The sequence below is a fragment of the Hyla sarda genome, unplaced genomic scaffold (assembly GCF_029499605.1).
Source record: "Hyla sarda isolate aHylSar1 unplaced genomic scaffold, aHylSar1.hap1 scaffold_153, whole genome shotgun sequence".
NCBI lineage: Eukaryota > Metazoa > Chordata > Amphibia > Anura > Hylidae > Hyla > Hyla sarda.
In genome coordinates, this window is record NW_026608165.1 from 429,446 (window position 1) to 443,568 (window position 14,123).

A 14,123-nucleotide genomic window follows, 5' to 3' on the forward strand; every position below is an offset into this window, starting at 1 on the left:
CTCAATACCACTGACATCACTAGGTGTAAACAACATCTCTCCTTTGCTGTGTATGTGACTATGGAGCTGTTTGGTGATGTCGTCTATTATGGCCTTCATAGAAGCAACAGGAGATTGTTGCATCCATCTAGAACCCTCAGAACTACAGTGCTATGATGTCACTCACTTCCACAGGCCTTGCAGAGTGTAAACAACAACAACCCAGCTTTGTTGTGTATGTAACCATAGGGATTGTGATGTCACCTAGAACCTTCACAGCAGCGACAGCTTTATGAGGAGCATCAGCACTGCTCTGCCTGAGCAGAACCATCACCGCCATAGGTTGTCAAATAACCCGGATTTAACCCACACAGGTAAGTCCAATGGGGTGCAGGCATGTCCTCTATGCTTACAGCTTCCCGTGGGTGTTGGTTTGATACCGTTTGGGGACAGCCAAGGAGGCATCTGCAGGCAACAAAGGTAGGTGTGTGCTTGTGTGTGTGTTTCCTATGCAGATCCTAAGCCCAGTGTCACATGCAAGTAGGAGGAGTAAGAAGGGTTCCTGGCAAATCCGGGTTATGGATTGCATTTAAAAAGGCCCCGTGGGAGTGCAATTGGCCCCTGTCTTGCTGCTTAGCAATAATGGTATGGGTTTAGGTTCTGCTGTGTGTACTGGTGGTTGACTGCCCCCCAGCCCAGAGTGTGCATGGAAAATTGTCTGGCAGCCTCCCTGACAGCAAGCAGTGATAGTGCCCATGAAGGGGACCTTGTTGGGCCCGCCCCTTTCACGGTTATCGCTTCTCGGCCTTTTGGCTAAGATCAAGTGTAGTATCTGTTCTTATCAGTTTAATATCTGATACATCCCCTATCTGGGGACCATATATTAAATGGATTTTTGAGAACGGGGGCCGATTTCGAAGCTTGCTTCCGTCGCCCTATGCATTGACCCGATATGGCAGTATCTTCGGGTACAGTGCACCACCCCCTTACAGGGTTAAAAAGAAAGATTCCTACTTTCATTGCTACCTGCTTGCTGGCTAGCCAGCTAGCCAGCCCTGTGGGCCTTGCTGCTGCTGCTGCTGCTGCAGCCAAAAAACAAAAGGTGGTGCTGCTGCTGCTTCTGCTGCTTCTGCTTGTGTCTGGCCGCTGTTGGAGCGTCCAGGCACAGGACTTCTGCTGCTGCTGACTAAATGGCCTCCTTAATTGGATCATTTGAGTAGCCAGCACACCTGTGCAGGTAGGGCATGACATGATAGGCAGCTGCCTTGATAGCGGGTGGGTGCTGAATGTTCCTAATTGACAAAATAAGATTAATGCTTATGAAGAAATATAAAATCTCATCCCTTCCCCAATATCGCGCCACACCCCTACCCCTTAATTCCCTGGTTGAACTTGATGGACATATGTCTTTTTTCGACCGTACTAACTATGTAACTATGTAACATAACATGGGGGGGTCTCCTGGCTGTTCACACAGGTGTGTCATTGCTGTACATTGACCATGCATTGCTTCTGTGGTATTGCAAAGGCAAAGACAAATGCTTCCAGCCATCCATTGCACTAATGGATTGGTCATCAGCTGGCTGTCTATGTCCCGCATCAATATAGACCAAAGTACAGAGGGTTAGGCTATGCTATAGTGCACCTACCTGATGCATCAGAAGGTGCGAGGCCCTTGCTAAATTCTGTGCACAGACTTTGAGATCTATGCTTTAGACTGTATCTAAACCTGCTCCAACATGGACTGACATTCTGGCCTACTTTCAGCCGATGCGACTTTTCTGTCGCTGAACAGTCGCTTTTTATGTATTCAGCACCTATGTATAATGTTGTAAAAATGCTCTAGAAGCTAAAGTCGCAGAAATGTCACACATATTTGGCCTGCAACTTTCTGTGCGACAAATTCAGACAGGAAAAATCAGTATAAATCCTTAGAAAATTATCCCCCAGTGTCTCCATCTGCTGGCGGTATTGAATAAGCATTGCTGCACTGATGGGGTATGCATTAGACGAAAAAAAAGAAGAAAAAGAAGAATAATACGCCCAGAAAAGAGGCGAAAAGGAGAAAAACGTAAAAAAACGTGAAAAAAAAGTAAGAGGAAGAGAAGGGAAAAAAAGGTGGAAATGGGTTTAAAAGTGATTTCGGCGGAGAAATATATATATATATATATATATATATATATATATATATATATATACGCGCACACACACACATATATATAAACGTATTCTCCGTTGAGATATTGCAGCCGCTGCTGTGTCCAGGCCCAGGAGCCTTAGCACTGTGCTGTGATGTCACTCAATACCACTGACATCACTAGGTGTAAACAACATCTCTCCTTTGCTGTGTATGTGACTATGGAGCTGTTTGGTGATGTCGTCTATTATGGCCTTCATAGAAGCAACAGGAGATTGTTGCATCCATCTAGAACCCTCAGAACTACAGTGCTATGATGTCACTCACTTCCACAGGCCTTGCAGAGTGTAAACAACAACAACCCAGCTTTGTTGTGTATGTAACCATAGGGATTGTGATGTCACCTAGAACCTTCACAGCAGCGACAGCTTTATGAGGAGCATCAGCACTGCTCTGCCTGAGCAGAACCATCACCGCCATAGGTTGTCAAATAACCCGGATTTAACCCACACAGGTAAGTCCAATGGGGTGCAGGCATGTCCTCTATGCTTACAGCTTCCCGTGGGTGTTGGTTTGATACCGTTTGGGGACAGCCAAGGAGGCATCTGCAGGCAACAAAGGTAGGTGTGTGCTTGTGTGTGTGTTTCCTATGCAGATCCTAAGCCCAGTGTCACATGCAAGTAGGAGGAGTAAGAAGGGTTCCTGGCAAATCCGGGTTATGGATTGCATTTAAAAAGGCCCCGTGGGAGTGCAATGGGCCCCTGTCTTGCTGCTTAGCAATAATGGTATGGGTTTAGGTTCTGCTGTGTGTACTGGTGGTTGACTGCCCCCCAGCCCAGAGTGTGCATGGAAAATTGTCTGGCAGCCTCCCTGACAGCAAGCAGTGATAGTGCCCATGAAGGGGACCTTGTTGGGCCCGCCCCTTTCACGGTTATCGCTTCTCGGCCTTTTGGCTAAGATCAAGTGTAGTATCTGTTCTTATCAGTTTAATATCTGATACGTCCCCTATCTGGGGACCATATATTAAATGGATTTTTGAGAACGGGGGCCGATTTCGAAGCTTGCTTCCGTCGCCCTATGCATTGACCCGATATGGCAGTATCTTCGGGTACAGTGCACCACCCCCTTACAGGGTTAAAAAGAAAGATTCCTACTTTCATTGCTACCTGCTTGCTGGCTAGCCAGCTAGCCAGCCCTGTGGGCCTTGCTGCTGCTGCTGCTGCTGCAGCCAAAAAACAAAAGGTGGTGCTGCTGCTGCTTCTGCTGCTTCTGCTTGTGTCTGGCCGCTGTTGGAGCGTCCAGGCACAGGACTTCTGCTGCTGCTGACTAAATGGCCTCCTTAATTGGATCATTTGAGTAGCCAGCACACCCGTGCAGGTAGGGCATGACATGATAGGCAGCTGCCTTGATAGCGGGTGGGTGCTGAATGTTCCTAATTGACAAAATAAGATTAATGCTTATGAAGAAATATAAAATCTCATCCCTTCCCCAATATCGCGCCACACCCCTACCCCTTAATTCCCTGGTTGAACTTGATGGACATATGTCTTTTTTCGACCGTACTAACTATGTAACTATGTAACATAACATGGGGGGGTCTCCTGGCTGTTCACACAGGTGTGTCATTGCTGTACATTGACCATGCATTGCTTCTGTGGTATTGCAAAGGCAAAGACAAATGCTTCCAGCCATCCATTGCACTAATGGATTGGTCATCAGCTGGCTGTCTATGTCCCGCATCAATATAGACCAAAGTACAGAGGGTTAGGCTATGCTATAGTGCACCTACCTGATGCATCAGAAGGTGCGAGGCCCTTGCTAAATTCTGTGCACAGACTTTGAGATCTATGCTTTAGACTGTATCTAAACCTGCTCCAACATGGACTGACATTCTGGCCTACTTTCAGCCGATGCGACTTGTCTGTCGCTGAACAGTTGCTTTTTATGTATTCAGCACCTATGTATAATGTTGTAAAAATGCTCTAGAAGCTAAAGTCGCAGAAATGTCACACATATTTGGCCTGCAACTTTCTGTGCGACAAATTCAGACAGGAAAAATCAGTATAAATCCTTAGAAAATTATCCCCCAGTGTCTCCATCTGCTGGCGGTATTGAATAAGCATTGCTGCACTGATGGGGTATGCATTAGACGAAAAAAAAGAAGAAAAAGAAGAATAATACGCCCAGAAAAGAGGCGAAAAGGAGAAAAACGTAAAAAAACGTGAAAAAAAAGTAAGAGGAAGAGAAGGGAAAAAAAGGTGGAAATGGGTTTAAAAGTGATTTCGGCGGAGAAATATATATATATATATATATATATATATATATACGCGCACACACACACATATATATAAACGTATTCTCCGTTGAGATATTGCAGCCGCTGCTGTGTCCAGGCCCAGGAGCCTTAGCACTGTGCTGTGATGTCACTCAATACCACTGACATCACTAGGTGTAAACAACATCTCTCCTTTGCTGTGTATGTGACTATGGAGCTGTTTGGTGATGTCGTCTATTATGGCCTTCATAGAAGCAACAGGAGATTGTTGCATCCATCTAGAACCCTCAGAACTACAGTGCTATGATGTCACTCACTTCCACAGGCCTTGCAGAGTGTAAACAACAACAACCCAGCTTTGTTGTGTATGTAACCATAGGGATTGTGATGTCACCTAGAACCTTCACAGCAGCGACAGCTTTATGAGGAGCATCAGCACTGCTCTGCCTGAGCAGAACCATCACCGCCATAGGTTGTCAAATAACCCGGATTTAACCCACACAGGTAAGTCCAATGGGGTGCAGGCATGTCCTCTATGCTTACAGCTTCCCGTGGGTGTTGGTTTGATACCGTTTGGGGACAGCCAAGGAGGCATCTGCAGGCAACAAAGGTAGGTGTGTGCTTGTGTGTGTGTTTCCTATGCAGATCCTAAGCCCAGTGTCACATGCAAGTAGGAGGAGTAAGAAGGGTTCCTGGCAAATCCGGGTTATGGATTGCATTTAAAAAGGCCCCGTGGGAGTGCAATGGGCCCCTGTCTTGCTGCTTAGCAATAATGGTATGGGTTTAGGTTCTGCTGTGTGTACTGGTGGTTGACTGCCCCCCAGCCCAGAGTGTGCATGGAAAATTGTCTGGCAGCCTCCCTGACAGCAAGCAGTGATAGTGCCCATGAAGGGGACCTTGTTGGGCCCGCCCCTTTCACGGTTATCGCTTCTCGGCCTTTTGGCTAAGATCAAGTGTAGTATCTGTTCTTATCAGTTTAATATCTGATACGTCCCCTATCTGGGGACCATATATTAAATGGATTTTTGAGAACGGGGGCCGATTTCGAAGCTTGCTTCCGTCGCCCTATGCATTGACCCGATATGGCAGTATCTTCGGGTACAGTGCACCACCCCCTTACAGGGTTAAAAAGAAAGATTCCTACTTTCATTGCTACCTGCTTGCTGGCTAGCCAGCTAGCCAGCCCTGTGGGCCTTGCTGCTGCTGCTGCTGCTGCAGCCAAAAAACAAAAGGTGGTGCTGCTGCTGCTTCTGCTGCTTCTGCTTGTGTCTGGCCGCTGTTGGAGCGTCCAGGCACAGGACTTCTGCTGCTGCTGACTAAATGGCCTCCTTAATTGGATCATTTGAGTAGCCAGCACACCTGTGCAGGTAGGGCATGACATGATAGGCAGCTGCCTTGATAGCGGGTGGGTGCTGAATGTTCCTAATTGACAAAATAAGATTAATGCTTATGAAGAAATATAAAATCTCATCCCTTCCCCAATATCGCGCCACACCCCTACCCCTTAATTCCCTGGTTGAACTTGATGGACATATGTCTTTTTTCGACCGTACTAACTATGTAACTATGTAACATAACATGGGGGGGTCTCCTGGCTGTTCACACAGGTGTGTCATTGCTGTACATTGACCATGCATTGCTTCTGTGGTATTGCAAAGGCAAAGACAAATGCTTCCAGCCATCCATTGCACTAATGGATTGGTCATCAGCTGGCTGTCTATGTCCCGCATCAATATAGACCAAAGTACAGAGGGTTAGGCTATGCTATAGTGCACCTACCTGATGCATCAGAAGGTGCGAGGCCCTTGCTAAATTCTGTGCACAGACTTTGAGATCTATGCTTTAGACTGTATCTAAACCTGCTCCAACATGGACTGACATTCTGGCCTACTTTCAGCCGATGCGACTTGTCTGTCGCTGAACAGTCGCTTTTTATGTATTCAGCACCTATGTATAATGTTGTAAAAATGCTCTAGAAGCTAAAGTCGCAGAAATGTCACACATATTTGGCCTGCAACTTTCTGTGCGACAAATTCAGACAGGAAAAATCAGTATAAATCCTTAGAAAATTATCCCCCAGTGTCTCCATCTGCTGGCGGTATTGAATAAGCATTGCTGCACTGATGGGGTATGCATTAGACGAAAAAAAAGAAGAAAAAGAAGAATAATACGCCCAGAAAAGAGGCGAAAAGGAGAAAAACGTAAAAAAACGTGAAAAAAAAGTAAGAGGAAGAGAAGGGAAAAAAAGGTGGAAATGGGTTTAAAAGTGATTTCGGCGGAGAAATATATATATATATATATATATATATATATATATATATATATATATATATACGCGCACACACACACATATATATAAACGTATTCTCCGTTGAGATATTGCAGCCGCTGCTGTGTCCAGGCCCAGGAGCCTTAGCACTGTGCTGTGATGTCACTCAATACCACTGACATCACTAGGTGTAAACAACATCTCTCCTTTGCTGTGTATGTGACTATGGAGCTGTTTGGTGATGTCGTCTATTATGGCCTTCATAGAAGCAACAGGAGATTGTTGCATCCATCTAGAACCCTCAGAACTACAGTGCTATGATGTCACTCACTTCCACAGGCCTTGCAGAGTGTAAACAACAACAACCCAGCTTTGTTGTGTATGTAACCATAGGGATTGTGATGTCACCTAGAACCTTCACAGCAGCGACAGCTTTATGAGGAGCATCAGCACTGCTCTGCCTGAGCAGAACCATCACCGCCATAGGTTGTCAAATAACCCGGATTTAACCCACACAGGTAAGTCCAATGGGGTGCAGGCATGTCCTCTATGCTTACAGCTTCCCGTGGGTGTTGGTTTGATACCGTTTGGGGACAGCCAAGGAGGCATCTGCAGGCAACAAAGGTAGGTGTGTGCTTGTGTGTGTGTTTCCTATGCAGATCCTAAGCCCAGTGTCACATGCAAGTAGGAGGAGTAAGAAGGGTTCCTGGCAAATCCGGGTTATGGATTGCATTTAAAAAGGCCCCGTGGGAGTGCAATGGGCCCCTGTCTTGCTGCTTAGCAATAATGGTATGGGTTTAGGTTCTGCTGTGTGTACTGGTGGTTGACTGCCCCCCAGCCCAGAGTGTGCATGGAAAATTGTCTGGCAGCCTCCCTGACAGCAAGCAGTGATAGTGCCCATGAAGGGGACCTTGTTGGGCCCGCCCCTTTCACGGTTATCGCTTCTCGGCCTTTTGGCTAAGATCAAGTGTAGTATCTGTTCTTATCAGTTTAATATCTGATACGTCCCCTATCTGGGGACCATATATTAAATGGATTTTTGAGAACGGGGGCCGATTTCGAAGCTTGCTTCCGTCGCCCTATGCATTGACCCGATATGGCAGTATCTTCGGGTACAGTGCACCACCCCCTTACAGGGTTAAAAAGAAAGATTCCTACTTTCATTGCTACCTGCTTGCTGGCTAGCCAGCTAGCCAGCCCTGTGGGCCTTGCTGCTGCTGCTGCTGCTGCTGCAGCCAAAAAACAAAAGGTGGTGCTGCTGCTGCTTCTGCTGCTTCTGCTTGTGTCTGGCCGCTGTTGGAGCGTCCAGGCACAGGACTTCTGCTGCTGCTGACTAAATGGCCTCCTTAATTGGATCATTTGAGTAGCCAGCACACCTGTGCAGGTAGGGCATGACATGATAGGCAGCTGCCTTGATAGCGGGTGGGTGCTGAATGTTCCTAATTGACAAAATAAGATTAATGCTTATGAAGAAATATAAAATCTCATCCCTTCCCCAATATCGCGCCACACCCCTACCCCTTAATTCCCTGGTTGAACTTGATGGACATATGTCTTTTTTCGACCGTACTAACTATGTAACTATGTAACATAACATGGGGGGGTCTCCTGGCTGTTCACACAGGTGTGTCATTGCTGTACATTGACCATGCATTGCTTCTGTGGTATTGCAAAGGCAAAGACAAATGCTTCCAGCCATCCATTGCACTAATGGATTGGTCATCAGCTGGCTGTCTATGTCCCGCATCAATATAGACCAAAGTACAGAGGGTTAGGCTATGCTATAGTGCACCTACCTGATGCATCAGAAGGTGCGAGGCCCTTGCTAAATTCTGTGCACAGACTTTGAGATCTATGCTTTAGACTGTATCTAAACCTGCTCCAACATGGACTGACATTCTGGCCTACTTTCAGCCGATGCGACTTGTCTGTCGCTGAACAGTCGCTTTTTATGTATTCAGCACCTATGTATAATGTTGTAAAAATGCTCTAGAAGCTAAAGTCGCAGAAATGTCACACATATTTGGCCTGCAACTTTCTGTGCGACAAATTCAGACAGGAAAAATCAGTATAAATCCTTAGAAAATTATCCCCCAGTGTCTCCATCTGCTGGCGGTATTGAATAAGCATTGCTGCACTGATGGGGTATGCATTAGACGAAAAAAAAGAAGAAAAAGAAGAAGAATACGCCCAGAAAAGAGGCGAAAAGGAGAAAAACGTTAAAAAACGTGAAAAAAAAGTAAGAGGAAGAGAAGGGAAAAAAAGGTGGAAATGGGTTTAAAAGTGATTTCGGCGGAGAAATATATATATATATATATATATATATATATATATACGCGCACACACACACATATATATAAACGTATTCTCCGTTGAGATATTGCAGCCGCTGCTGTGTCCAGGCCCAGGAGCCTTAGCACTGTGCTGTGATGTCACTCAATACCACTGACATCACTAGGTGTAAACAACATCTCTCCTTTGCTGTGTATGTGACTATGGAGCTGTTTGGTGATGTCGTCTATTATGGCCTTCATAGAAGCAACAGGAGATTGTTGCATCCATCTAGAACCCTCAGAACTACAGTGCTATGATGTCACTCACTTCCACAGGCCTTGCAGAGTGTAAACAACAACAACCCAGCTTTGTTGTGTATGTAACCATAGGGATTGTGATGTCACCTAGAACCTTCACAGCAGCGACAGCTTTATGAGGAGCATCAGCACTGCTCTGCCTGAGCAGAACCATCACCGCCATAGGTTGTCAAATAACCCGGATTTAACCCACACAGGTAAGTCCAATGGGGTGCAGGCATGTCCTCTATGCTTACAGCTTCCCGTGGGTGTTGGTTTGATACCGTTTGGGGACAGCCAAGGAGGCATCTGCAGGCAACAAAGGTAGGTGTGTGCTTGTGTGTGTGTTTCCTATGCAGATCCTAAGCCCAGTGTCACATGCAAGTAGGAGGAGTAAGAAGGGTTCCTGGCAAATCCGGGTTATGGATTGCATTTAAAAAGGCCCCGTGGGAGTGCAATGGGCCCCTGTCTTGCTGCTTAGCAATAATGGTATGGGTTTAGGTTCTGCTGTGTGTACTGGTGGTTGACTGCCCCCCAGCCCAGAGTGTGCATGGAAAATTGTCTGGCAGCCTCCCTGACAGCAAGCAGTGATAGTGCCCATGAAGGGGACCTTGTTGGGCCCGCCCCTTTCACGGTTATCGCTTCTCGGCCTTTTGGCTAAGATCAAGTGTAGTATCTGTTCTTATCAGTTTAATATCTGATACATCCCCTATCTGGGGACCATATATTAAATGGATTTTTGAGAACGGGGGCCGATTTCGAAGCTTGCTTCCGTCGCCCTATGCATTGACCCGATATGGCAGTATCTTCGGGTACAGTGCACCACCCCCTTACAGGGTTAAAAAGAAAGATTCCTACTTTCATTGCTACCTGCTTGCTGGCTAGCCAGCTAGCCAGCCCTGTGGGCCTTGCTGCTGCTGCTGCTGCTGCAGCCAAAAAACAAAAGGTGGTGCTGCTGCTGCTTCTGCTGCTTCTGCTTGTGTCTGGCCGCTGTTGGAGCGTCCAGGCACAGGACTTCTGCTGCTGCTGACTAAATGGCCTCCTTAATTGGATCATTTGAGTAGCCAGCACACCTGTGCAGGTAGGGCATGACATGATAGGCAGCTGCCTTGATAGCGGGTGGGTGCTGAATGTTCCTAATTGACAAAATAAGATTAATGCTTATGAAGAAATATAAAATCTCATCCCTTCCCCAATATCGCGCCACACCCCTACCCCTTAATTCCCTGGTTGAACTTGATGGACATATGTCTTTTTTCGACCGTACTAACTATGTAACTATGTAACATAACATGGGGGGGTCTCCTGGCTGTTCACACAGGTGTGTCATTGCTGTACATTGACCATGCATTGCTTCTGTGGTATTGCAAAGGCAAAGACAAATGCTTCCAGCCATCCATTGCACTAATGGATTGGTCATCAGCTGGCTGTCTATGTCCCGCATCAATATAGACCAAAGTACAGAGGGTTAGGCTATGCTATAGTGCACCTACCTGATGCATCAGAAGGTGCGAGGCCCTTGCTAAATTCTGTGCACAGACTTTGAGATCTATGCTTTAGACTGTATCTAAACCTGCTCCAACATGGACTGACATTCTGGCCTACTTTCAGCCGATGCGACTTGTCTGTCGCTGAACAGTCGCTTTTTATGTATTCAGCACCTATGTATAATGTTGTAAAAATGCTCTAGAAGCTAAAGTCGCAGAAATGTCACACATATTTGGCCTGCAACTTTCTGTGCGACAAATTCAGACAGGAAAAATCAGTATAAATCCTTAGAAAATTATCCCCCAGTGTCTCCATCTGCTGGCGGTATTGAATAAGCATTGCTGCACTGATGGGGTATGCATTAGACGAAAAAAAAGAAGAAAAAGAAGAATAATACGCCCAGAAAAGAGGCGAAAAGGAGAAAAACGTAAAAAAACGTGAAAAAAAAGTAAGAGGAAGAGAAGGGAAAAAAAGGTGGAAATGGGTTTAAAAGTGATTTCGGCGGAGAAATATATATATATATATATATATATATATATATATATATATATATATACGCGCACACACACACATATATATAAACGTATTCTCCGTTGAGATATTGCAGCCGCTGCTGTGTCCAGGCCCAGGAGCCTTAGCACTGTGCTGTGATGTCACTCAATACCACTGACATCACTAGGTGTAAACAACATCTCTCCTTTGCTGTGTATGTGACTATGGAGCTGTTTGGTGATGTCGTCTATTATGGCCTTCATAGAAGCAACAGGAGATTGTTGCATCCATCTAGAACCCTCAGAACTACAGTGCTATGATGTCACTCACTTCCACAGGCCTTGCAGAGTGTAAACAACAACAACCCAGCTTTGTTGTGTATGTAACCATAGGGATTGTGATGTCACCTAGAACCTTCACAGCAGCGACAGCTTTATGAGGAGCATCAGCACTGCTCTGCCTGAGCAGAACCATCACCGCCATAGGTTGTCAAATAACCCGGATTTAACCCACACAGGTAAGTCCAATGGGGTGCAGGCATGTCCTCTATGCTTACAGCTTCCCGTGGGTGTTGGTTTGATACCGTTTGGGGACAGCCAAGGAGGCATCTGCAGGCAACAAAGGTAGGTGTGTGCTTGTGTGTGTGTTTCCTATGCAGATCCTAAGCCCAGTGTCACATGCAAGTAGGAGGAGTAAGAAGGGTTCCTGGCAAATCCGGGTTATGGATTGCATTTAAAAAGGCCCCGTGGGAGTGCAATGGGCCCCTGTCTTGCTGCTTAGCAATAATGGTATGGGTTTAGGTTCTGCTGTGTGTACTGGTGGTTGACTGCCCCCCAGCCCAGAGTGTGCATGGAAAATTGTCTGGCAGCCTCCCTGACAGCAAGCAGTGATAGTGCCCATGAAGGGGACCTTGTTGGGCCCGCCCCTTTCACGGTTATCGCTTCTCGGCCTTTTGGCTAAGATCAAGTGTAGTATCTGTTCTTATCAGTTTAATATCTGATACGTCCCCTATCTGGGGACCATATATTAAATGGATTTTTGAGAACGGGGGCCGATTTCGAAGCTTGCTTCCGTCGCCCTATGCATTGACCCGATATGGCAGTATCTTCGGGTACAGTGCACCACCCCCTTACAGGGTTAAAAAGAAAGATTCCTACTTTCATTGCTACCTGCTTGCTGGCTAGCCAGCTAGCCAGCCCTGTGGGCCTTGCTGCTGCTGCTGCTGCTGCAGCCAAAAAACAAAAGGTGGTGCTGCTGCTGCTTCTGCTGCTTCTGCTTGTGTCTGGCCGCTGTTGGAGCGTCCAGGCACAGGACTTCTGCTGCTGCTGACTAAATGGCCTCCTTAATTGGATCATTTGAGTAGCCAGCACACCCGTGCAGGTAGGGCATGACATGATAGGCAGCTGCCTTGATAGCGGGTGGGTGCTGAATGTTCCTAATTGACAAAATAAGATTAATGCTTATGAAGAAATATAAAATCTCATCCCTTCCCCAATATCGCGCCACACCCCTACCCCTTAATTCCCTGGTTGAACTTGATGGACATATGTCTTTTTTCGACCGTACTAACTATGTAACTATGTAACATAACATGGGGGGGTCTCCTGGCTGTTCACACAGGTGTGTCATTGCTGTACATTGACCATGCATTGCTTCTGTGGTATTGCAAAGGCAAAGACAAATGCTTCCAGCCATCCATTGCACTAATGGATTGGTCATCAGCTGGCTGTCTATGTCCCGCATCAATATAGACCAAAGTACAGAGGGTTAGGCTATGCTATAGTGCACCTACCTGATGCATCAGAAGGTGCGAGGCCCTTGCTAAATTCTGTGCACAGACTTTGAGATCTATGCTTTAGACTGTATCTAAACCTGCTCCAACATGGACTGACATTCTGGCCTACTTTCAGCCGATGCGACTTGTCTGTCGCTGAACAGTCGCTTTTTATGTATTCAGCACCTATGTATAATGTTGTAAAAATGCTCTAGAAGCTAAAGTCGCAGAAATGTCACACATATTTGGCCTGCAACTTTCTGTGCGACAAATTCAGACAGGAAAAATCAGTATAAATCCTTAGAAAATTATCCCCCAGTGTCTCCATCTGCTGGCGGTATTGAATAAGCATTGCTGCACTGATGGGGTATGCATTAGACGAAAAAAAAGAAGAAAAAGAAGAATAATACGCCCAGAAAAGAGGCGAAAAGGAGAAAAACGTAAAAAAACGTGAAAAAAAAGTAAGAGGAAGAGAAGGGAAAAAAAGGTGGAAATGGGTTTAAAAGTGATTTCGGCGGAGAAATATATATATATATATATATATATATATATATATATATATATACGCGCACACACACACATATATATAAACGTATTCTCCGTTGAGATATTGCAGCCGCTGCTGTGTCCAGGCCCAGGAGCCTTAGCACTGTGCTGTGATGTCACTCAATACCACTGACATCACTAGGTGTAAACAACATCTCTCCTTTGCTGTGTATGTGACTATGGAGCTGTTTGGTGATGTCGTCTATTATGGCCTTCATAGAAGCAACAGGAGATTGTTGCATCCATCTAGAACCCTCAGAACTACAGTGCTATGATGTCACTCACTTCCACAGGCCTTGCAGAGTGTAAACAACAACAACCCAGCTTTGTTGTGTATGTAACCATAGGGATTGTGATGTCACCTAGAACCTTCACAGCAGCGACAGCTTTATGAGGAGCATCAGCACTGCTCTGCCTGAGCAGAACCATCACCGCCATAGGTTGTCAAATAACCCGGATTTAACCCACACAGGTAAGTCCAATGGGGTGCAGGCATGTCCTCTATGCTTACAGCTTCCCGTGGGTGTTGGTTTGATACCGTTTGGGGACAGCCAAGGAGGCATCTGCAGGCAACAAAGGTAGGTGTGTGCTTG

At 46.1% G+C, this 14,123-nt stretch overlaps 6 non-coding genes across 6 annotated transcripts; all 6 read left to right on the top strand.

The window, feature by feature from the left end:
* The first annotated feature begins 772 nt into the window (after positions 1-772).
* LOC130309572 (U2 spliceosomal RNA) lies at positions 773-963 on the top strand. Its single transcript, XR_008858234.1, has one exon. It is a non-coding gene; the product is annotated as a U2 spliceosomal RNA (small nuclear RNA).
* Positions 964-3,049: 2,086 nt separating this feature from the next.
* Positions 3,050-3,240, top strand: LOC130309531 (U2 spliceosomal RNA). The gene has a single exon (XR_008858195.1). It is a non-coding gene; the product is annotated as a U2 spliceosomal RNA (small nuclear RNA).
* A 2,074-nt stretch (positions 3,241-5,314) lies between these two features.
* LOC130309532 (U2 spliceosomal RNA) lies at positions 5,315-5,505 on the top strand. Its single transcript, XR_008858196.1, has one exon. It is a non-coding gene; the product is annotated as a U2 spliceosomal RNA (small nuclear RNA).
* A 2,092-nt stretch (positions 5,506-7,597) lies between these two features.
* LOC130309533 (U2 spliceosomal RNA) lies at positions 7,598-7,788 on the top strand. Its single transcript, XR_008858197.1, has one exon. It is a non-coding gene; the product is annotated as a U2 spliceosomal RNA (small nuclear RNA).
* A 2,079-nt stretch (positions 7,789-9,867) lies between these two features.
* LOC130309573 (U2 spliceosomal RNA) lies at positions 9,868-10,058 on the top strand. The gene has a single exon (XR_008858235.1). It is a non-coding gene; the product is annotated as a U2 spliceosomal RNA (small nuclear RNA).
* A 2,088-nt stretch (positions 10,059-12,146) lies between these two features.
* LOC130309536 (U2 spliceosomal RNA) lies at positions 12,147-12,337 on the top strand. Its single transcript, XR_008858199.1, has one exon. It is a non-coding gene; the product is annotated as a U2 spliceosomal RNA (small nuclear RNA).
* The last annotated feature ends 1,786 nt before the right edge of the window (positions 12,338-14,123 follow it).